The sequence below is a fragment of the Mytilus californianus genome, unplaced genomic scaffold, assembly GCF_021869535.1.
Source record: "Mytilus californianus isolate M0D057914Y unplaced genomic scaffold, xbMytCali1.0.p SCAF_6, whole genome shotgun sequence".
In the NCBI taxonomy this organism is placed as follows: domain Eukaryota; kingdom Metazoa; phylum Mollusca; class Bivalvia; order Mytilida; family Mytilidae; genus Mytilus; species Mytilus californianus.
In genome coordinates this window covers 95,995,158-96,019,914 of record NW_026262712.1, presented here as the reverse complement: position 1 = coordinate 96,019,914, position 24,757 = coordinate 95,995,158, and the positions used below count along the sequence as shown (strand labels likewise).

The 24,757-nt window shown below is 31.7% G+C and overlaps 1 protein-coding gene and 1 long non-coding RNA gene across 2 annotated transcripts in view; both read left to right on the top strand.

The window, feature by feature from the left end:
- LOC127706022 (uncharacterized) overlaps nt 1–24,757 on the top strand; it is a 365,292-nt gene that overhangs the window by 210,229 nt on the left and 130,306 nt on the right. The gene's annotated exons all lie outside the window — the stretch shown is intronic.
- LOC127706026 (uncharacterized) overlaps nt 7,192–24,757 on the top strand; it is a 141,738-nt gene continuing 124,172 nt past the window's right edge. The window contains exons 1-8 of the long non-coding RNA XR_007984154.1: nt 7,192–7,350; nt 8,357–8,500; nt 9,348–9,469; nt 10,189–10,331; nt 12,059–12,206; nt 12,469–12,672; nt 14,003–14,209; nt 14,514–14,678. This is a non-coding gene — a long non-coding RNA (uncharacterized LOC127706026). The remainder of the gene's footprint in view (nt 7,351–8,356; nt 8,501–9,347; nt 9,470–10,188; nt 10,332–12,058; nt 12,207–12,468; nt 12,673–14,002; nt 14,210–14,513; nt 14,679–24,757) is intronic.

The following is a 24,757-nucleotide window of genomic DNA, read 5'->3' as shown; positions in this document are numbered from 1 at the left end:
TTTTGAAAATTGATATACTACTAGCATCGCTAAAATGTTAGAAATTCAAAAATATTTTTATGATGAATGTCTTTTTTAGAATTGTTTTATAAACTCATCACCATATATACAACAAATATAAAAACAATTCAAGGATTTGGAATATGCAGGAGCTAGATTTTAGTTTTATATTTTAACAAAAAATATATTATTATATTGATAACATGTACATTTATATACACTGTGCTTTGTTTGAATAACTAAGTACTATTGCTCAGTTTTTAGATTTTTATGTAGTGACTTGTTGACTGCTGATTCCCCTTTTTTTAAGTTTTGTTGTTTGCCAATATTTTGTCGATTTCTCTTCGATTTATGAGTTTTGATTCTTCCTTTGTTATATTTCGTCTCGTTTCTAAACTTGAAAAATATATCTCAATAAATTCTATAGACTTTCTGTTGTCAAAAGGAAACGTGAGTCCTTTAACTTACTTAGAATTAAGTAGTTGTATAATGAATGTAAAACTGTATTTTCTAACAGTCAATATCATAAACAATATAAATAGTGTATACCCTTTGTGCACTGACTGTTTCAACAGATCAATAAAGTTGGTTGTACTAAAACATTTTTACCATTACCTATGGTCGATAGGATCCCATCCTGGGCATGATGGTGTCATATCATTTACAAAGACTGTGTTAGACTGTGGTGTGTCAGCTGAAGATAAGACAATTGAAATTCATGAAGGCCACGCTTACTTCATCACAGTTAAGGTAAATAAGGAAATAAGAATCTAATATTGATGACATGGCTGTCTTAATTTTATAACAGCTTACACAATATCACAACTCATCACAGCTGATAATATTATTAAATTATTTTTGAAAGCAAAACGTTTGTCCTGAGTTTACTTAAAGAAATGTTATCGATTTCGGCGCAAATGACACGTATTTCTAGGACAACCTCCAACACGTACGCTCTTGACAACCAAGACCAACAAGTGGGAGATATGCCTAAACAAATTTGTTCAAACGGATATCAAATTCGGCAAATAACGTTATAACCTTTTTGCCAATGTTCATGCCTATTACAATTGCTTTGACTATAACTTGGTAATTATCTAACTAAGGTTGATGCAATCTCAGCAGGAAATGCCTATCATGCAGAAGCACTTTTTATCACTTCATTAAGAGTTAATGTAATTTCAATTTTTCGTTTTGGTCTGGTTTCTTTTTGGTATTGTTTTAACTAATGAAGAAACTATTCCTTTTGATAGTACATAGGTCATTTGGTTATTGATAAAACAAATTTTCACTTTACACTAGTTAATTTATAAGCGCATGAAAGTATCAAATAGATCCCTATTCTTTTAAATTCTTTTTTGATGCGTTTCCTTCAGTTTTAGTTTGTAACCTGGATTTGTTTTTATCTCTATCGATTTATGAGTTTCGAACAGCGGTATACTACTGTTGCCTTTATTTGTGTTAAAGTGTTCAGATGATGTGACGAATTCGATTTTTATTGATGGAAATGATGTTTTGTATAACGTATTATTATTTTGATTTATAAAACTGATCTATGAATTAATTTATTTTCAAAGATTATTATTAAATAGAAATAAATTCAACAAACAAAAAATCCATTTTAAATAATCTTCGCCTCATTAAACTTAAATATAAAACTCTTCTTTTTACAGTTTTGCTTTTTTTATTCTCAAAGGCTGTAAATAGAGCCAATCTAATAAGTACCGCTTCCTCCTGGGCTTACATATATGACATGTCGCCCCCAGTTGCAGGTCATGTATACGATGGTAGACAAGAAACTGCTGCTTCTTATATGAAAGATATAGATTACCAGACGGACGTGAAGACTTTATCGGCTTACTGGGAAGGATTTCATGATCCACATTCTACTATCAAGTCATATTATGTCAGCATAGGAACTTGCCCTAAGTGTGAAGATGTATTAGTCAATCAGGATATTGGAATATTCAATAGTAAGTGGTTTTATTATTTTATTTCGTACAATGGCTTGGTGGTTTTTGTTGAATGTATTTCACAAGCTTAAGGTTGGTGCTTCAATAAGTCAAAAGATACAGTTGTAATTTCTCATAGAGTGAACAACGTACAAATGTATTAATCAGCTTTAGAATATTTGGGAATGTTTAACAACAGCCTAAGAAGCAACCATTTATTGGTCAAGGGAGTCACAATGGTCAAGGACTTTAGTTCCTTCTTTTTCAATGAATACAATTATGTAAAGAAGATATGTACGACAAGTTTTAAACAAAATGGTATAACAGTCGGTTCGTATCTAAAATTGACGTAGTATGAATATCATGTTATGCTGAGCTGTTTTATGAAGATTAGTATGAGCAACAGTTTTACAATGCTTTTCATGCAAACAACTGATTAGTGGTTATAAAACAAATGATATCTGATAAAACAATGTCTTCAAAAATGAGTTGCACATTGTTGTTAAATTCAAATGTTGTGACATAAGATTTTAAAATGTGTGCTCCTATTATGTTGAATTATTTTGAATGTGTTTGATCTTTAAAATGAGTTGTATTTTGTCAGATTTTACCCTCTGTCATATGCATTTGGGATCCGGTATACGATACTATACAACAATCACATCGTGTAATACAGCAGAAATGTGCACATCTGTGACGTCAGATGGTATTATTATTGACAACAGTCCACAAACACAAGGAATAGTGCTAGATGGTGTAGATGTCTACGACTGGGAATATCAGTCATTAAGGTCAGTCAAACGTACAAAAGAGAAAACATTTGATATATTTCTTCAAAGTGGATATGGGTCACCATTATGTATATTTATACATAAATAGTTCTCACATTGTCCGAACTACAGGCTATACACTTGTTGTTGTTATTCTGTATTGATATGTAACAAATAAACATTCAGACAGTGCATTGTAATTGAAAGTTAAAAACTTTTACAAGTAGTAATTTCTTTTCTAATCTATTTCGCACAGAAATTACATTTCTGCAAAATGGTATGGATTTACAGATCCACAATCAGGCATAGACAGATTTGCATGGCGAGTCGGAACAAAACCAGGATCCGATGATATTGTAAAATCCACTCATCTACCACGCTCCGATATCTTGGTGGAGCCAGATTTACTACATAAAATACCAGCAGGACAGCGTATTTATGTAACGATAAAAGCTTATAATAAAGCAGGTATATGATGTTGATTTATATAATATATATTTCTGTTCAAATGATTTATGCACTATTTTAATAAAATCCTACAAAACAACATTGTCAGAATGTTAACTTGTATGTTATGTTTTAATTTATTACATATGATTACAAATAAAACAAAAATATGAATCTTATTTTCGTATCTTAGTATTTTTTGTTCAGAATTAATCTATTAGCTCAATTGGTCATTTGATTTTAAAAAGCCTGTGAATATGTTTGTGAATTTTTTTAAGACATCCAATATATTTTCCTTTTTTTTTCTTACTCTTTTCTGGATGTTTTTCCCTAAGTTTATATGAAAATGATTTACGACTTATTACCATTTGATTTGCAGGACTAAGTACAGAAGCCAATTCAAACGGTTTTTTCATAGACGACTCGCCACCGTTATTAAAGGTTAAACCGTACTTGGCAACCGATTTAGGTTCAATAAAAGACAATTCTGTAGTATTTAGAAGTACCATAAAAATATATTGGGAGGTAGAAGACAAAGAATCGTTTATACAGCGCCAGTACCTCTCCATTGCATCACATAAAGGAGGTGAATTCAATACATCTTCCACTGAGGTAATTAATACAACTTAGATAGCTTATATAACTCATAAAGCTTCAACTGTTTGTGTTCTTATATATCCTCATGCATCACATATTCGGTTTTGAGCGTTCATTTTGAAGGTTAACCCATAATTGCTTCGGACGCATGAAATATATAAAGTGTTCTTTTTCGATTTTTGAAGAGAAACATAATTTTAGTGTACCGTCTTTAATAATTAGTGATAAGTGTTTTTAGTGCAATCCAGAAGTACTTTATTCTAAAATCCGGAAATAAAAATTAAAAAAGTGAAGACGAATAGGACATTTAATAGCTGTGCTGAGTATTTCATATCACTTTTTAACAATGGCCGAGTGTATTCCCTAAAAAACGTTTAATCAAACTTACATTAAAATCAAACAATCAGTGTTAGACTTCTGTTACATAAATATAAAGGATTTTTCGGATTACACGTTTTTTTTTTAAATAAATGAAGTAAATAAGAACAATCTGCATATTTCCTTTGTTTTATTTTGTAGTTAAATGGCATAGTTAGAGAGTATACATTTTCACAACTTGATTTACATGATGGTGGTAATTATACGATTAAACTCATCGTTTGTAATGGTGCCAAAATATGTGTTGAAGTCGAATCTAAAGGGATTGTGATAGACAGTTCTCCACCAACATCGGGTAATTTAAACATGTTATAAAAAGCGTTCTGATCTGTATTTGAACCCTAAGCCTAAAGTTCAATGTCACGTGTACATGAAATCTGGTAACCTCGTTAAAAAAATTTGTATACATTTAAAGCGAAATATTCAATCGTGTTGATATGAAAAATAACACTAAAGACCACGGAATATTTCACAAGAATAAAATATACTGTAAATTCAGAAATTATTATTAAGCATTTAGTATTGCAATTTTGTCATTTTAGACTAAAATGCGATACTAATTTTTGCGAAATTGAGAAAAATCTTGTTTAATTCATTTAAAAAATTTCAAAATGCAAGTTTAAATTATTGCTATTAAAACCCTGTCGCATTTTTTGCAATAATAAAAACATCGCAATAATTTCTGAATTTACAGTAGTTAATAATGATACCCAATTTCGATGCCATATAGTCGTGTTATGTATTTGCAATGATGTTTTAACATTGTCAATGTGGGATGTTTCTATCTTATACAATTTGAATGCTGACTTTTTGTGTTTTTGCCTGATATTGGTTTATTTTTCGTTTCTTCGAAAAATAAATGGAATTTCAAGTATATCAAATGCTCACTTGTTTTGCTAGGTATGTTTGCAATAAAAACTGATCATGCAGCAAATCTACATCGCCATGTCGATGGCTGGACGACTTGGTCAAGGTATAAGCTTTGGTTGTCATGGTTAGGGTTCACAGATCTTCATATTGGAATAGACAAGTACTTTGTTTCCCTTGGCAGCAAGTATATGACAGATGATTTTAATAAGGTAAAAAGCTAATTTTCAATATTGTGGTCATTTAATATCAACACTCGGATATTATGAGACAATAATAAACTATCATTTGACTGAAATGAAATTTAAAGTATGCAGTGATAAACATAAGAGAACGATACTATTTTCATCAGTGAAACACTATTCTGAAGACCATTCTAGCGAAATAATGCTTTCAAGTTAGCAACACCTTACGGAATTTTAGTAACCTAATGCCGTTCAACTTCATACTTCATTCGGCCTCTTTAACATCGGTACTTCGATACTGACATGAAGATATGTATTTTGTGTTATTTAGGTTTGCTGTTTCAAATTAAAATCTTGGAAATTATTTTAAATTAAGGAATATATCTCCCTCATACAAAGCTCTGATTCCTTGTCCGTCTTTGGATAAACTTTTTTGTCCTTTTTGGTTTATAGTATTCATCTTTTTAATAAGCTTTGGATTTTCAATTATTTTGGCCTCGAGCATCACTGAAGAGACATTGATTGTCGAAATGCGCATCTGGTGCAGAAAAATTGGAAATGTTTATGTTATTATTTAATCTTTTTTATTCTTGCGTCTCTGATAAGTCTTTTGTCTACGAAACGCACGTCTGGCGCACAAAATATAGAGCCTGGTATCTATGATGAGTTTGAAAGTGCGTTGTTATGTCCACGTATTCTAGTATAACATATTGAAATTTTAGATATCTGGTTCACCGCAAGAATTTCAGCATAATCAGTCGGGAGTCGACAAGTTTGATGAAGGATTTGTCCAGACATTTGAAGTGGATACTAAAAACTTGGCAAACTGTGAACACGTGTTTGTAAGCGTATGGTCAGTAAACCAGGTAAGATGTGTTTACCTTAAATCATTAAATCAAAACGTTTAACAAGTAAATATTTGACAAAATAACAAGATGTCACGGGGCGTGCAATTCAATATACAATAACCCCACAAAAGCGAGGATCCAAGATTTTTAGTTATTTGGGATGCTGACCTTACCACTTTTTACTTATTCTTTTTCAATTTAAGGGGACAACCTCTGTCCGCTCCTGTAGTAACTCGCCCCCTAAACTCCATAGCTAAACGTAAAAAGCAAGAAAGTCAACAGTTCACAAAGAATATTGAACAGAAACCGACGACTAAGCAATATGAACCCTACCAATCATAGGTGAACTCAGAAGCTCTAAAAAAGGAAGCAATTCTTGCTCTACAAGATGCAATTGTTGTATTTCTTAGGTGAAGTTAAACATACCGGTGACAAATTACATTCAGTGATGTCATTCACGACTACAGAAAAATACCATTTTGGATACGATAAATATAACATATCGTTAGTTTCCGTTACAAAGATATTTCAACGGCATAACAAATGCTCCTGTCAAATTTTTCTAATTAAAGATAGGATCTAGTGCAGTAAAATTAGTACCGTTATGTGACTTTACTTACATCACCATTAAAAACAAACACTTGCTCACCATTGAAGTAGTTTCCTTGTAAGAAGCAGCTATGAATAAAGGAAACCAAGATAGGATTTTTTAGTCATAGATTCTGTTTTATTCAAATTTGCTGTTACAAAATTTTGGAAATTATTTTATATTAAAATAAATTTTGATTTTCAAATATTGTGGCCTCGGGAATCACTGAAGGTGATTTATTGTCAACATGTGCATCTGATGCAGCAAAATTGGCATCGTTAATGTTATTAACACACCTAACTGTATCAGAAAAATTGTAATTCCAACAAAACAAACTCAGAATATCCGTATTATTCAATTCGTGTGTTTTCCAAACAAAAATATACTCTGCCCAAAACTTGTAACACAGTGTTTATTAAATTTTCTTCTGTTTTGAATTTATGTAATATATTTTAAACTAATATATGTACTATAAGCACTTGAAATCAATTTCTCAAATTATTATTGCAACTGAACGAATGCTGCGTTATATAAATTGGCATCGTTAATTATAGATTAGATTACAAAGCAAAATGATTCATTCACAATTTAAACTTGTGCCTGGAGGTTCATTAGAATTATTAAGAAGATGTTCAGCGGTCACGTGTGAAGGACATTGTGTGTGTGCTGCTCAAGGACAACGATGTTCTAAACGATCATGCAATGATGTGACTAAAGGTATTATAATTTCATAAAATTATTATATCAAATAATGTGCAATCTGCTTTTAAACGTTAAGTTTGTTTTAATTCGAGACGATCTTCAAAAATAGTATTTGATAAAACGTGTAAGTTTACTTAAAATATCTGACGAAAGTATTGTGCAATTTTAACCAAAAATTCTAGATGATAACATACACTCTTCAGAAAAACTTTGTGTGTACACATTCATAAAGTATTGTTGTTCTGTTCTACCAATAAATCAAAAGTGCTGCTTAGGGGCGATTTCATGGGACTGATTTTGATTCCAGCGTCGATGAGGAGTCTTGTTTTAGAAGAAACTCGCGTCTGGCGTACATATTTCTAAGCCTGGTATATTTGATAAGGTTTTTGTCGAGCCTGTGACTTTTGTTGCAGAAAGCTCGACATAGGGATAGTGATCCGGCGGCGGCGGCGGCGGCGGCGTTAACTAACTTATTAAAAGCTTAAAATTTCAGAAGGTGGAAGACCTGGATGCTTCATACTTTGTATATAGGACTATCAACATAAATCTATGAGCAGTATAGTAGGAGAGACATTTCAGCGTGTGCACTCTTGTTTTTCTTAACAATAAATAGTTGTGTATACCTTTTCAGAAACTACATACACAGGAAAACTGGCTTCGACGTTAAATTCCATAACGGATAGAAAACTTAATGTTATAATTAATGATGTGCACTGACGAGGTTTTGTACTTGAAAGATAAGATTGAATTAACAAGGTGTATTGTAAACTTCTTATAGTTTAACACTATATGTAATACTTATAAAATAGATGCTATGCATATGTCAATGATACATCCACTCAACTTAAAAATAACCAAAGATATATAAGGACAGCAATTGGTCCTCACTGAATGACAGGAATATATAATAACTTTTTTTTAAATGAATATTCTTTTCGAGTTGGAAATATCAATTTGCTTCTAACAAATGATATCATGACCATTGTTATATCTGTTTGCAATTAGTGCGTTTGTATTTCAGCAAATCATAAGAACTTGTTAGGCATATATGATATAACAAATATTCAGGAATCGTCTCCCTTTAGTGATGTGAAGTATACGCCATCAAATGTCGCTCTGGCTGCCAAATGGCTTGAGTACAAGGTCAGGGATTGAGGCCCTTATGGTAAATATAACATTAATCAGTTTTAAATTTAAGTATTAAAGGGATTAGAATAACAGGAATCGAGTAATTGATAGACTTGTATAGAAAAACAATTTCACATTTTAAATATTTGAAGTCTAATTTTGTATAAGTAAAAGTGTAAGTACACGAATGAAATTCCGTTGATCTGATAAAAACCTTGTCATGTATACAAAGGTAAACATAGTGTTGTTTATCAAATGGAAACTGTAATGCTTCAATTGATTTATATTGAAAGAAAGCTGTTGTCAGTGGTTGTGGTTGGTTCATGTCTGTCATATTTGTTTTTCTTAAATTGTTTTGTTATGAATAAGGCCGTTAGTTTTCTCAATTGAGTTGTTTCATATTTTTCATGTCGGGCCTTTTATAGCCGACTATACGGTATGGGTTTTTCTCATTGTTTAAGGCCGTATGGTTGCCTATAGTTGCTTACATCCACTACATTTGAATTTTGGTGGATAGTTGTCTCATTTGCTATCATACCACATCTCCTTATTTTTATATGAATCAAAACGCGATACAGATCAAGTTCGAATTTAGTTAAGAAGGTTGGGTGTTTTTTTTTAAAGAAGTCAAGGCCTTGGAAAATGGCTGGCAAATATTACAAAAGTATCTTTTTCTGTAATCTCTGTACTGATTGGTAAGAATTTGCTATATTATATTATTATATGACTATAAAATTTCTCTTTTCTCATTGGCAAATAGCATAGGGAATCTTCTTTGATAAAACATTATAATTCATCTTAGATTAAGACAGATATCATCTTGCAAACGAGAGGCGGAAAAACACAGGTAATTCATGTATTCTAAATATTTTATATTGTTTAAGGTATGAAAGGACAGCGGGATATTCAAACAAAGATGAACCTGAAGGCATCTTTGATAATTTAAACGATGATGTCTGGCATCATGCGGGACAAATAAACCAAGCAATATTGAACATTAAACGAGGTACCATTATGAAATTTATCTTGATACAAAGTATCAATACCATAATCATTACCATGAATTATAATCAAAATGATACGAAAAAGGAATCGTATTAGCCACAAAATCGAATGGGCTTCAAAACATTTAAATTAGTCATATCGACATTGGACTGAAAAAGCAGTTGTCAAAAGAAAACAAAACGATTTAGCAAAATATGTTAACAATGGTAGAAATAAAAATATATAGAAAACGATAGATTTAGATTACAAACTCACACAAAACTTGCTGACAAATTGGATTGACCGCTTTAGTGGTCAGCAGTGTCAGCTACATTGTTTACCTCATCATTGGCATCAGTTATATTGGTGAACAAATATGCTCTATAATGTTTATAAAATGAAAAGTACTGTTTATAGAACTATTCTCAAATGCTCGTTGAACATGATAAAAAGTATTCTTTATGTCATTTCATGCATAATTCTTTGATTTGTATGCTGTATTATCAATAAGCCCGATATTTCAATGAGGATCCTGCGAAAAAAATGAAGTGAAACTACTTTGAAAAACCAATATTTTGGGGTTATTGTATTGCTGGCTTATCAATGTATATAAACCAGATCTCATTTTTAAAATACATAGTTACAACTCATTATATTATTATGTTATTCAACTGTGTGATCATTTTCATTTGGTGTTTATATTTCATTAAATATGTAGTAAGTATTGATTATTGAATATAGGTGAACTGTTAAAAGAATCACCAGTATCGTATTAAATTTGTGTACGAGTATGGTATAATGACGATACATTTGCTGATTTTAAGACTGATGGAATATTAGCTATGTCAACTCCTCTGTCAAGACGAAAAATAAAAGGATCGGCGGTTTGTAGTTCCATTTTTTGTTTTGAGAAAAATAATATTCAGTTAAAATGTATTTTGCCCTCTCATCTGTATTATAAGAATCTTGACAATTAAATAGCACAACATTGAAAAGGAGACTACAGTAATAAAGAATATATATTGATGTCGTTACACAAATCAAACCGAGACATTTGTGAATTTTGCCGTTAAAGACTGTTTGAAAAAGTGTTTCTGAGACGTATTATGTTCCCATTAAGTGATCATGAACAAATTAAAATGTTAGATATATTTGAATTGGATTCATTTGCTTTCAGGGATCGAAAATGAAAGGTCAAGAAATGAACCGGCCGTTTGCAAATAGGTGTATAACTTTTCAATTAAACTATTAAACACATTTAATATTGATATGTTGTCTCAAGTATGGAAAATATTTTAATTGATACCAATGCAAGCATTTAAAAAATTGCTTTCTAGGGGGGGGGGGGGGGAGTACCTCAAATTATTTTGTTTTACATCAGAAAGAACAGCAAATTTATCCAATTGTTTTATATAAGTATGGAATGAATTTGGTTACTCCTTATAACCTTTTATTTATATTTTTTAAAGCATTTTGTAAGATCTATCCCTTATGTATTCTTTCATTATTGTATCATTGTGTTCCTTTCTAGTATATTACCGTAGTTTACCAATGTTCAAATCGATTTAGAAGAAAAAGAAAGGTAACAAAATACCCGAGAGAACCACATTAACCCCAAACATAAGCGAAATGGGTGTGTTAACACGGTAAACGTCTCCTGTTATGAATGCATCAACTTTTAAACTTTTTTTTTATTCGAGCGTCTGGCGTACAAAATTTCAATCCTGGTATCTATGATGAGTTTATTTACAAGCCCTGGGTCGATGCCAATGCTGGTGGAATTTTTTCCAGCCCAGTAGTCAGCACTTCTATGTTGACATGAAATATCATTGAAATGGTCATAATTATAGATTAACTGTTAACAAAACTTTGACTTTTTTGAAATACTAAGGATTTTCTACCCCAGGAATAGATTACCTTAGCTGTATTTGGCAAAACTTTTACGAATTTTGGGTCCTCAATACTCTTCAACTTCGTACTTTTTTGGCCTTTTCAACTTTTTTGATTCGAGCGTCACTGATGAGTCTTTTTTAGACAAAACGCGCGTCTGGCGTACAACATTCCAATCCTGGTATCTATGATGAGTTTATTCTCCGCCAGCAAATCCACACTTAGTCATAGCGTCACAATATGAAATAGAACACGTTTGGTAGAATTACAGATTAGACGACTGTTGAACTTTTATCACAACTTATAGCAGCATATTACTGATTTGTTGTCTACATATATTACGGAACATTATCATTTTGCATAGTATCTACAATGTAAACACATAAAAACTGCTCGATACGTATATCATATGTTTAAATATTGCGCTATTTTATCTACAAGAAATCTACAAAGTCTTGTATACACCTTTATCTTTTGGTTTAAGATTATACCACATCTTGTACCTTTCATTTGATTTAAATTTGCATGATTCTCAAAATTAGAGGACGTGGGGAAAAAAACCGTTTAGTTAGTATAACGTTAAATATTTAAAACAGTGTTTTTCTCACTTGTAGGGGCTATAGGTATTTATGTATGATATTGTGTAAAACTACAGGCCAACGATACCAAAGAGATATTCAAACTCACAAGTTACTATTCAATTTCAAATCAATTACATCAGATTGTAGAGCAGATACCTGGTAACTGGAAGAAGGATATAGATTATATCAAACCTGGAGCTCCTTTTACAATCAGATGGACACACGTGTTTAAGGATGATGGCAAAATTATTGGCAAGTTTAAAGTGTATCTTAGTACATATCCTGGAGGTATTTTATTTTTAATAATTGGCATTATTATGACCCAAACAAACTCTCTTTGTATTGTCAAAAAATAGTTTACCACTGTTTTCAACAACAAAAACAATAGTTTAATTTTACAATTTTCATCCTTTTTTTATTAATGTGGTTTTTTTTCCTTATGAGTTTTAATTTTACCCCTCTTCCCTTCAAACATTCTTATCGGTTTAAAAAAAAAGACCCAGTGTTTTTTTATGGAAATAATTTCAATTAAACAATAATATTTTTTAAGGCCATGATATACATGAAGTGGAATTGGATCTACCCGGAACAATTACGTCTCATAACATCATCCGAGTACCATTATCTCCAGGGAAAGTATTTTACAGTAATGTAGTTGGATACAGCTAATCTGGTATCCATGCTACTCAATCATCAGACGGCATCATGATCGACTCTCTGCCACCAGTTACTGGTTCTATTTATGATGGAATAGGTAGTTTATAATATAAATAAGTGATTTTACTATATTTGGAAAGAATATTCTTATCAAAACGAATCAACATGATACACAAAAGTCATTTTATTCTCGATGTGGATCACATATTGACTACATATACGTATCATAGAATTCTGTCGTTAAATTAGTATTTAATAGTATTTGTTACCGACATTCGTAATACAGAATTATAGTTAGTCTTTGAGAATTTATTTTTCTGTATCTTTTCAAAGTTACTTTACATGATCAATTAAGGAATATTAAGTTCCAACGCAAACTGTGTGTGTAATTACATAGTCATTGAAGTATATGTTTTGGATAGGGTACATTCGTTGACATTAACCTAAATGGATTATAATATCTATATTCAGATGTCATGTTTTATAATGAAAAAAGAAGTTAGTATACGATTGTTGTCCTAACCAACAACAGACAGACATTTTAAACAGTATGCTAAGCTATGTGGATCACATATAGACTACATATACGTATCATAGAATTCTGTCGTTAAAATAGTGTTTAATAGTATTTGTTATCGACATTCGTTATACAGAATTATAGTTAGTCTTTGAGAATTTATTTTTCTGTATCTTTTCAAAGTTACTTTACATGATCAATTGAGGAATATTAAGTTCCAACGCAAACTGTGTGTGTAATTACATAGTCATTGAAGTATATTTTTTGGAAAGGGTACATTCGTTGACATTAACCTAAATGGATTATAATATCTATACTCAGATGTCATGTTTTATAATGAAAAAAGAAGTTAGTATACGATTGTTGTCCTAACCAACAATAGACAGACATTTTAAACAGTATGCTAAGCTATGAAACTGAAATTAATCAGTTTTTAGTGTTCTATGTTGTGTTTTGTACTCTTGGTTTTTTTTTTTATTGTTTTTCTTTTTTTTTTCATGGCATTTTCAGTTTGTGTATGACTTATGACTTTGAATATCCCTTTTTATATATTTCGTCTCTCTTTTAAGGAAAGTGTGAATAAATTACAGAATATATCAAAAAGCTGCCATCCAAGTGACAAACATACCATTAGTATATGCAAAAAAAGGACAACACTTCACGAGATGTGTTCTTGACTTGGGGACAGGCACGTGATATTTTTCTGGGTTACACTAGTTTTTGAGATCTCGCCTGCAGCCTTTAAAATCAATCAAGGGACTATCAGAGAGAAGAAAAAAAAGAATACATTAAAAATCAGTAGATACAATGTAAATATTTGTTTAACTGTTGTTTAATAATATTGAACTTCTAGATAATATTGGTGTTGTATACAAAATTTCACACACTTGCTATATTTTTTCACCAATAGGTGTACACGACATTGATTACCAGAACAACTCGGAAATTACCGGGGCTTCGTGGAATGGATTTTCTGACCGAGATTCTGGAATAGCACATTACATGTGGTGTGTTCAAACCAAATCGAAAACTTCCGCATGTGATGTCAGAGACTGGGAAAATGTTGGAATTCATCATTCTGTGTCCAGGATCATCAACAGTTCACACATTGATACAGGTAATTATGTTGATATAAAATTACAGATAAAATATACAAATTAACAACTATTTGTCTATAAATTCAAAAGAGTACCATAAAACCGAGTGTATTATACTAGTGCAAAATTACCAGGCGTTCATTTTTTTTTAAAGTCATTAAGAAGTTGCATTGAGAAGAATCAATTTAACAAGTTTTCTAGTTCACAATGTTCAAAAGATATTTATTATAAGATAAAGATATTATATATTAGGGTATACAAAGAAAATATAACAAATTTTCATCATGATGAATATGTATGATAATCAACATTTTCTCAATGCAGGAGCAGAAATCGAGAGTCTTGTTTATGCAATGGATGTTATAGGACACAAATCTCTCACTGTCAAATCAAATGGAATCATGATTGACTCTACACATCTAGAACCTACTTTAATGGAACATTTAGATCACAATGAAGCCTTAAATCCTTCATTTGAGGATACAGACGGTGGAGGGTGTTATATAAAATGACTAAACTTATCAAGTCAGTTTGTTAAGTGATTGAAATTTAAAACAAAAATACACATAATACCTCTTCAGTTTCATGTAATTTGTATAAAACGATAAAGTTAACTAAAAACCCATCTCATGATGGCAGAAGGGTACATTATTATTGCAATAGAACAAAGATTAAAATAAGCAAATTGTCAGGAAATTTGGATTCAAAACAGAAGTGTGTTATGTGGAGCTAAGAAAACATTGATTGCATGATTGTTTAAGTTGTTCGTTCAAAGTTCAGTAGCAAGTATTTCATGCATATTTTGGCCTAATATACATTTAAACACATTAATTTTAAGTCCACAAAAAAAGTTCAGTTATGTTACAATTGAACGGGATTATGGACAGTAATGTTGGCGACTGATGGAAAAGAGGGTATATACGGTTGGATAGGGACGAATATACTGCCTTTCAATACATCACCTACCAACCTTCAAATAAATTTTAACATGTTTAATCACCAGAATTATAGTTCTCATTCAGATAGGATGTGAATTTATACATCCAGAACTGTCAAACTGATTCACAATGCTATCATTGGTTTTACTGGCGGTCGGTTCAGTGCCCTTTACTATTCCCAAGTCAGATTTTGTGTATTAACCAAGTAAGAATACATTATAATGCTAATATTATTTCGAATATTTCGGGAATACAGGATATAGAAGAAGATAATTATGTTTGTGCTGTTTGCAGAAACCTTTGTCTTTATAAAGTTTAGTGTTTTATCAGAAATAGTGTTGACAGAGCTAAAAGTGAGATGGTCAGGATTTTAGCAAACGTGATTGTAGTGCTAATACAGAGACCAGAATTGTTAATAAATCAGTAAAATTCAGTTTTAACAGTGAAACTCTTAAAATGCATGCTAAGGTTTTATGATAGAATTTACTGTTTTGTTGATAAAGACTTTCTTAGGTTCAGTTTTTGTGAACATTTCATGTATGTAATTATTTAAGGCATTTTAGAAAATGCTCATGAAATTAGTTAATGAATAAAATGCCTGAATCTTACAGGTATTTTAGAAAATCACTTAAATGTTTAGAAATTTTGCATAATGCCTGAATTTAACAAATGCTTGTAACATGTTAAAAATACAGATTTATTAATACATCTAACCATGAAGTAATTCATTTTCATTTTTTACTATTTATATTCTTAGGGAGGAGTATCAGTAAATAGAAAAACGACATATTTCATTGAGAATAAAGGCAACAAAATTTGGGGAAGAAATTCATATTATAAGATAAATGTTATAAGCATCTTATGTGACCATGAAACTTCATTTTGAAAGTAATAAGTGAATACAGATTGTTTTTCTTCTGTATCAGATTTTTTTTCAATTTTGATAACATGCGAAGTACATGATATCAATTTGACATTTAAACTGTACCAAATTAAATTACGAAGTTGTTACTATTTTGTCTATATTTTCTAATTTTCTTGCTATCATGGTTAATAAGATACAATGATATAGATTTATTTTCAAAGAAAACCTTTTAAAATAGAATTTATTCAGCTTCAAACAATTATTGATTGACAATTTTATAATGCACTGATTGGTATAGAAGATGCATAGCAGTTTATACAAATGTAGATTGACCAACCAGACCTTTACCTTTATTCTAAGAAATTGTTGCGTGAACAGAAAGAAAGCAAGATAGTTTTAGTCATGAAATACTTCAACTTTACTTGTTTATATCTTTTATTTGCGATTTTTAATGTAGGAACTAACTCGATTGCAACAATGAAACTGTTTAGCGGAATGTTAGAGGGATCGCAAATTATGAAATTTAAAATGCCTACGCTTTACCAATGTGCAACCATCTGTCTTTCAATTAAACAATGCATGTCAATTAATTTTCACCGAGGACAAAAGATGTGTCATATAAATGATAAAGATGTACTCCTTGCAGAAGCTGATCAGTACATTGATCCACTGAAGACTGATATTACTGGAGACTACACCTACATAGAACGGAAAGACATACCTAAGGTAAATTGTTTGCATTCAGCAGTTAAAAAGTAGTAGGAATGTTAGCAGTAGAAGAGACTTCTGTATTGTAGTAGAAGTAGTACTGTAGTAAAATAGTAGAAGTATCAAATGAAGTAGTTGTTGTAGTAGTATAGTAGTATAGTAGTATATGTAGTATATCCATATATTTTCTTTCTTTTCATAGAAATAGCACATTAGATATAAAGCTTCAGGCTTACCACCGGAGCATTCCATGACACATTTATTTCAATGTGCTTACATTACTTTGTTTTCTTTTTTATATTTATGCTAGCACGTATAATTTGATTTGCCATGTTTGTGTTGTGCCTACTTTTACGTGTGCTTTCTCTATTTTTAGTTTGCTTGCATGAGAGTTTTTTTATGTTGTTGTATATGTTTGTATATATTTGCTTGAAAGCCATCTAGAGCTTGTTTTTTATAGATGATAACTATACCGAATTTAAATAAAGCTTTCGTATCGTACATGTATTGTAATACGATAATTGATCGCCGTTGCGAATGTAGTGACCTTTGCAAGGTTATATGCTATATTTATTCTTATTTCTTAAAGTTTGGCTTTGAATTTTACAAGTAGACATTACGAATGTTATTCAAAAATTAAATTAAGAATGTAGTCAGGTCAAGTTTATGAATTTTTGTCAGATGTTCGGACTCGGACTTGGATTTGTTCATACCATACAGGGTAAAATAATTTGCTCTATATCACCCACTTTTCTTTTCATAGAAGACTTCAATAGTTCATAAAAATGTCATTTCCAAAATTTAAGCAGATTTCAGATTTTTTTCTTACGATTTGAGACCCAAATTATGCCAATGCTAAATATAAGGTAAAAGTCCAAGTCAGCCTAATCCCGCCATTTTTTAAAAATCAAATATCTCAAAAAGGAATTCCATAATATTTTTAGCTTATTTTGTTCCTTAACTATTGCTCTTCTGACTTATAGTATCAATTTTAAATCCTAGTTTTTTTTTATTTCACCTAAGTATATATTTAACTTGAAATATTACTTCATTCTTTTCAATAAATCTGTTTCAGGGTCTTAGTGGTAATTGTGTAAATCATACATGTGACGAAAAAGAAATTTGCAAAGAAAACAAGGATGGCGATAAACCTAGTTGCATACCTAGTGAGTGTTAACTAAATGCATTCAAGTTTGTAAGAACATGTGGTAATTAACTGTGTTGTAGTTTGACTCCATTCTATTGTTATACTCTCAAAAGACATCGTCCTTGACTAATACAATGAAGTTGTAGACAGTTCAACTTTGTCCGTGGAAGTAAAATATTGTATAACTTGGGCATATAACTAAATAGTCAGGTTACAACTTTGTATTCCTATCGTTTTAATCTGCAGTCAAACAAAAATACAAACAGTAAGTCCTACATGTCTAAAAAAAACATTAAATACAAGCTGTATTTCAAGTCCAATTAACCATGCATATGCGTATTCCGTAAATCTTATTTCAAATTAAAAATTCGAATCCGATTGTCCATAGCATTGATACATAAATGTTAATGAAGCGTTTCATAGTTTTTTCCCCGCAAACATTGGTCGTTGTAACACACTTTAAAGTTATGTGCATTTTCTGTGTACTATATTCACAAAAAAATATTAATTATTTGTCCTAAATGTGAATGTCTAAATTATCTACAAATCGACTTACACATTGAAATCTCATAAAACGCCCATGTTATATAATATCTCAATACGATAGCCTTGCCGCTGATATACTTGGATTGTCACTAATGGGGAATGAAATGAAATGTCTGATGTTTGAAAACACTTAATTAACTCTGATAGAAAAATAAAAGATATCGTTCAACCGATACACGTATCAATATTCATAAAATTACATAATTTATAAACTGAAAAATCACAGATATCAGGATAAATAAATGCTTATGGCAGTTGCGAATACTTTCTTCTCAAAATGTGTTTAATATTTTAGTTTATCAGTGCACGGATGCAGTTTCACTTAGAGACAGTGAGGGATCATCATTTTGTAGAACAACAAAAGAATTTGGTAACTGTGAGGATAGTGTAGAACAAGAAAAGTTTGTCGCAAGAAAACTCTGCAAAAGAAGCTGTCGATTCTGCTAGATTATTTTAACAGATTCACAAAAGTGAAAGACAATAAATTTAATCTTGAAAGTGATGTTAAAACTGATTACGTAATCGTTACTTTTTTTATTTTATTTCAGGTACCTCAGGATAAAAAAATTACCAAAATTATCCCATTATATAACGTGAGGGTACCAAGTTTGCACCTATTTTGACAGTTTTTTTTCACCTTCACTTATTGAAGAAACAAACAAAAGTTTCCATTCTGTGTTTACTTTGTAAAATCTAGTTCCTCAAATTTAATTTTGGCAAAACGTTTAGGAACTTTTGTTCCTCAATGCTCTTCAACTTCGTACTTTATTTGGCCTTTTTAACATTTTTTGGTTCGAGCGTCACTGATGAGTCTTTTGTAGACGAAACGTGCGTCTGGCGCATATATAAAAGTTCAATCCTGGTATCTATGATGAGTTTATTTACAACCACTGGGTCGATGCCACTGCTGGTGGAGTTTTAATTCCCCGAGGGTAATACCAGCCCAGTAGGCAGCACTTCTGTGTTGACTTTAGTTATCATTGATATGTTCATAATTACAAATAAACTGTTAACAAAACTTTGAATTTATGAAATAATGAGGCTTTTCTACCTCAGGAATAGATTACCTTAGCTGTATTTGGCAAAAATTTTTGGAATTTTTGGTCCTCAATGCTCTTCAACTTCGTACTTTATTTGGCCTTTTTAACATTTTTTGATTCGAGCGTCACGGATGAGTCTTTTGTAGACGAAACGCGCGTCTGGCGCAAATATAAAATTTCAATCCTGGTATCTATGATGAGTTTATTTACAACCACTGCTGGTGGAGTTTAGTTCCCCCAAGGTATCACCAGCCCAGTAGTCAGAACTTCTGTGTTGACTTGAGTTATCATTGATATGTCCATAATTATAAATTAACTGTTAACAAAACTTTGAATTTATGAAATACTAAGGCTTTTCTACCTCAGGAATAGATTATCTTAGCTGTATTTGGCAAAACGTTTAGGAATTTTTGGTCCTCAATGCTCTTCAACTTCGTACTTTATTAGGCCTTTTTAACATTTTTTTATTCGAGCGTCACTGGTGAGTCTTTTGTAGACGAAACGTGCGTCTGGCGCAAATATAAAAGTTCAATCCTGGTATATATGATGAGTTTATTTACAACCACTGGGTCGATGCCACTGCTGGTGGAGTTTTAATTCCCCCAGGGTATTACCAGCCCAGTAGTCAGCACTTCTGTGTTGACTTGAGTTGTCATTGATATGTTCATAATTATAAATAAACTGTTAACAAAACTTTGAATTTATGAAATAATGAGGCTTTTCTACCTCAGGAATAGATTATCTTAGCTGTATTTGGCAAAACATTTAGGAATTTTTTGGTCCTCAATGCTCTTCAACTTCGTACTTTATTTGGCCTTTTTAACATTTTTTGGTTCGAGCGTCACTGATTAGTCTTTTGTAGACGAAATGCGCGTCTAGCGCAAATATAAAATTTCAATTCTGGTATCTATGATGATTTTATTTAGCTCTTTCATTACCTTTTTTGATAAAACACTTTACGGTCAACAACATTGGGTTTCGCAATAAGCACACACGTCACACATGAATATCTTCTTTTTCATATGTTCCCAAAAAATTCAAAGTACATTATCATGATTAGTTTGGCTTGTATCTTTTGGCTTATAGCTTTTGACAGACTGAAGCAGATCTGCTCATGACGGGTGATGCATCTATAGCAGAAGAGGCTTACCCTGTCAATGCACCATTATTTGTCTCTTCTTGGCCGATTTTCGAGATTTTTTAAAACCAAATTATTGTACAGACTTTTGTTATCACATTAATCAAGAATAAAAGTATGAGGTCAGCTTTAAAGGGCTCACCAAACTATTCTAACCTCGCAATAAGTGTCCGTCCCAAGTCAGATATCCCAGCAGTGGGTGTCTTCAGAACTTCAATTGTTTTGTAGGTTTTGCAGACCTTCCAAAAATTCTTTGTTGAAATCCTTTGGTATAAGATCACTTAGCTATTTTTCACAAAACATTTTTACGAAGATGTTTCTATTATATTTGAGTCGTGGATATAAAAATAAGAAGATGTGGTATGATTGCCAATGAGACAACTCTCCACAAGAGACCAAATGACATAGACATTAATAAGTATCGGTCACCGTACGGCCTACAACAATGAACAAAACCCAAACTGCATTGTCAGCTATAAAAGGCCCCGAAATGACAAATTTAAAAAAATTCAAACGAGAAAACTAACGACCAGGTTTATGTACAAAACAATGAACAAAAAACAAATAAGATAAACAGCAACGTTAACACAGGACAACCACTGAATTACAGGATCTTGACTTGGGACAGGCACATAAAGAATGTGGCGGGGTTAAACTCGTTTGAAGGCGCCAACCCTCCCATAACCTGGGACAGTGGTGTAACAGTACAACATAAGAACAAACTATAAAAATCAGTTGAAAAGGTATTTACTCATGAGATGGATACAAATAGAAATACGGGGTTAACCTAATTAAAAGGCGCCAACCTCCCCTTCAATTGGGACAAAGGCCAACAGACTATAAAAATCAGTTGAAAAGGGCCTAACTCGTCAGATCTACACAAAGCAGGAATACATCTAACAACAAAAAAAACCACAAACCTGACGTGACAGGATACTTATACATCACCACAACAAAAAAGACACTAAGTACAAATCTGAGAGTATTCACAGTTACTGACAGTTAGCTCAAAGCCAATAACAGCATGTAAAAAAATCATGCATCTTAGACTAAAATATCAATCAGTACACATCCAACATCCAATTGTTTTATTATAAAGATTTTATTAACAGCATGACCCTGTTGAATGCCAATATACAGGTATCGACAAATTGTAGAGCCATGAATGTGCATATGTATACAAAAAAATAATATTAAGTTGATTTACTTACAACAACATCAATATTAATACCAATATAAACAATATTCAAAGATTTAATTACAGTGTTGAATTGGTAACCTTGAGTCGCTTTCTTAAACACGCATAGCCTACATCTCTGTTTTTATCAAATGTCTTTTATTAACTTCAATACTCTTATATTGTTTGTGAGTCCGACATTGCGTACATGTAATACAAACATTTTCCTAGAAACAACTAAACAGAATGACTTCATATATTTGTAAAATGGCATGACAGTGATAAATGTGAGAACTTTGCGGATATGTTGGATATCTCCTTCTTATTTGCCGATACTTTGAATTACGATCCGTGGTATGATTTGTACGACAACGTGTACATTTACGTTTTCATGGGCGTAGAATAAATCGCAATCAAAGAAAATCTCGTAATAACAATACAAATATTTCGTACCTAATTTCTATTTCAAAAAATAACGGTAGACATTATCTATTAACCAAGCTCTGTTCTTTGCCTGTTAATAAATTACATCAAATTTTGGAGGAATGCAACACAATTCCATATGGCAGTCTTTAGTATTAAATCGTCCAAATTATAATTGCATATTGTTATTCTAAATTGTTTCCCAAAACTGATCGCCCTGAAGATCACAAAAAGCATTTTATTAAAATTAAATATGTCAATAAAGGTTTTGATTTTGTAAATATTGCCGGTATTTTTAATGATCATTCTGTTAAAGAACAAATTCCTGGCTATTTTGGTAATACTGAACGCCCTCTTATTTGTTATGTTTACAAAAAATCTTCCCGGAAATATGTGTTCAATTACTGCGAAGTGTGTAAAGATGTTAATATCAGTGACAATACACCTACCTCATGAAGTTGCAGTAATTCCGAATACATTTATGGCTCCAGCTCTCATGTTCTAACAGGAGACCTTAACATCGTTCGTGACTGAGAGTTGAAATCATTCCTCAGTAAAGGACCTAAATATCGTCTCCCGTCAATTATTAATTGGAATGAGTGTCGTAACATCATCCACGACTCACTCCGTACTTACTGCTCTAAATGGATAAACGAGAAAAAGCTGACAAGAAATCATTAGATTTTTTTTTAATTCGGTAATGACCATAGATGATATACGTATTCAACATTTTAAAGATCTTTTTACCCCTAACAACAACCACAATAGCCCAATTTCTCGTATCAAACATAAGCTAAAAGAACTCGCCAAGGAATATGTTTTTGACCCAGCTGATATCATTATTGTTTGACGTACATTTTACATTGCGGTTATGTAAACAACAAAAGGAAATCACGAATTCACCAACATTCCAACTGACTCCATTTTCGGAAAATGACATCTGCAACAAACATAAACTTTTAGCTACATCTTTACAAGCAGAACCAAATACAATAAAAGTTCCAACTATGTACTGGCTTCCGAAGCTTCACAAAACTCCTTACAAATATAGATTTATTTCGTCTTCAAGCCACTGTTCCACTACTGAACTATGTATTCTACTTACAAGTACACTTGGTACATTAAAAACCTGGTAACAAATTGTTCAAATGAGGCCTCTGAAAATAGTGGAGTTAATTACTTTTGGAGTGTCAAAAATTCGTTGGAAGTATTTGATAAATTGCATGCTTATATTGGTGATTTCGAGTCTGTTCAAAGTTTTGATTTTTCTACCCTATATACCACTTTGCCTCATAATCTTATTAGGAAAAAAATCACACACCTGATTAAATGGGCATTTAAAAGTCGGAATGCGAATATATATGTTCAAACTCTTTTAGGTCATTTTTTAGTAACAACAAACAAAAGAACTATATCAATTGGACCTGCTTTGATACTATAACTGCCCTTGAAATTTTACTAGATAACATTTTTGTTTGCTATGGAGATTCCGTATATCGTCAGGTTATCGGAATTCTCATGGGGACTAACTGTGCACCACTTAAAGCGGACCTGTTTCTGTATTGTTAGTAGTTACAACTTATGACTAAAATGAGCAAAGACCCATCGAAACAACATCTGATTCAAAAATTTAATAACACTTTTAGATACTTAGATGATATATTGGCTCTCAATAATGATGACTTCAGTATGTACACTAAAGAGACTTATCCTGCCGAACTGACTTTAAATAAAGCTAATACTAACAATGAACACTGCCGTTTCCTGGATCTTGATATCTATATCTTTAACGGGAAGCTTAATACCAAAATGTATGATAAAAGAGATGATTTTCAATTTCCTATTGTTAATTATCCGATTGTAGATGGTGACGTTCCCTTGTCACCATCTTATGGTGTTTATATTTCTCAACGTGTTCGATTCGCTCGTGTATATAACAACTTATTTGATTTCAACGAAAGAAATCTCTGTATTACTGAAAAATTATTACACCAGGGTTTTCGATATCACAAACTAGTCGAAACATTTACTAAATTTTATCATCGGTAAAAGGACATCATTCGTAAATATAAATCAACATGCAGACATCTTATACATTCAGGTATTTCACATCCAATATTTTATGGTAATATTCTTTACAAAGCACAAAAATGTCGGCATTTACCTCATAAGCTAACCAAACCTTTGAACAGACTTATTCTGAAAGGATATAGTTACGATACTGTTGTCAAGTCATTAAGGATTGCATATTTTGGTATTAATATTGATTCACTCATAGGGTCTTTGCATCGGAAATAAACACATTTATTCTAAAACCAATTGTTGGCATGAAAAGGGTTATGTTCTTCTCATATATTTTATAGTGGTATGATACTAAACCCTTAACGGGAGGGATTGTACTTGATTTTCATATGATGAAGACATAATTTTTCAATCAGTTTAATTGAGGTCTGGAGCTGGCATGTCAGTAACTGCTAGTAGTCCTTTGTTCATTTATGTATCATTGTCATTTTTTCTTTTTCTTTTGTTACCTATTCTGACATTGGACTCGGACTTCTTTTTAACTGAGTTTTAATGTGCGTATTA